We start from the raw sequence: 772 nt of genomic DNA on the forward strand, positions 1-772 counted from the left end.
GATGCTGGAAATCTGAAACAAAAACAAGAAATGCTGGAATCACTCAGCAGGTCTGGCAGCATCTGTGGAAAGAGAAGCAGACTTAACGTTTCGGGTCAGTGACCCTTCTTCGGAACTGACAAATATTAGAAAAGTCGCAGATTATAAGCAAGTGGGGTGGGGGTGGGGCGAGAGATAACAAAGGAGAAGGTGCAGATTGGACCAGGCCACATAGCTGACCAAAAGGTCACAGAGCAAAGGCAAACAATATGTTAATGGTGTGTTGAAAGACAAAGCATTAGTACAGATTAGGTGTGAATACACTGAATGTTGGACAGCAGCAAGTGCAAAGCTGAAAAAAAACCTGAAAAAAAACAGTGGGTAAGCAAACTGAACAAGCTAAGATGAAATGAAATAAATGCAAAAAAAGATTGGAAAAATTGTAAAAAAGAATGTAAAAAAAAAGGAAGAGAAAATAACTAAAAATGAAAGTAAAATGGGGGGCTGTCATGCTCTGAAATCATTGAACTCAATGTTCAGTCCGGCAGGCTGTAGTGTGCCTAATCGGTACATGAGATGCTGTTCCTCGAGCTTGCGTTGATGTTCACTGGAACACTGCAGCAATCCCAGGACAGAGATGTGAGCATGAGAGGAGGGTGGGGTGTTGAAATGGCAAGCAACCGGAAGCTCAGGGTCCTGCTTGCGGACTGAGCGGAGATGTTCCGCAAAGCGGTCACCCAATCTGCGCTTGGTCTCCCCAATGTAGAGGAGACCACACTGTGAGCAGCGAATA

This window comes from Heterodontus francisci, unplaced genomic scaffold (genome assembly GCF_036365525.1).
Source record: "Heterodontus francisci isolate sHetFra1 unplaced genomic scaffold, sHetFra1.hap1 HAP1_SCAFFOLD_61, whole genome shotgun sequence".
Taxonomy (NCBI): Eukaryota; Metazoa; Chordata; class Chondrichthyes; order Heterodontiformes; family Heterodontidae; genus Heterodontus; species Heterodontus francisci.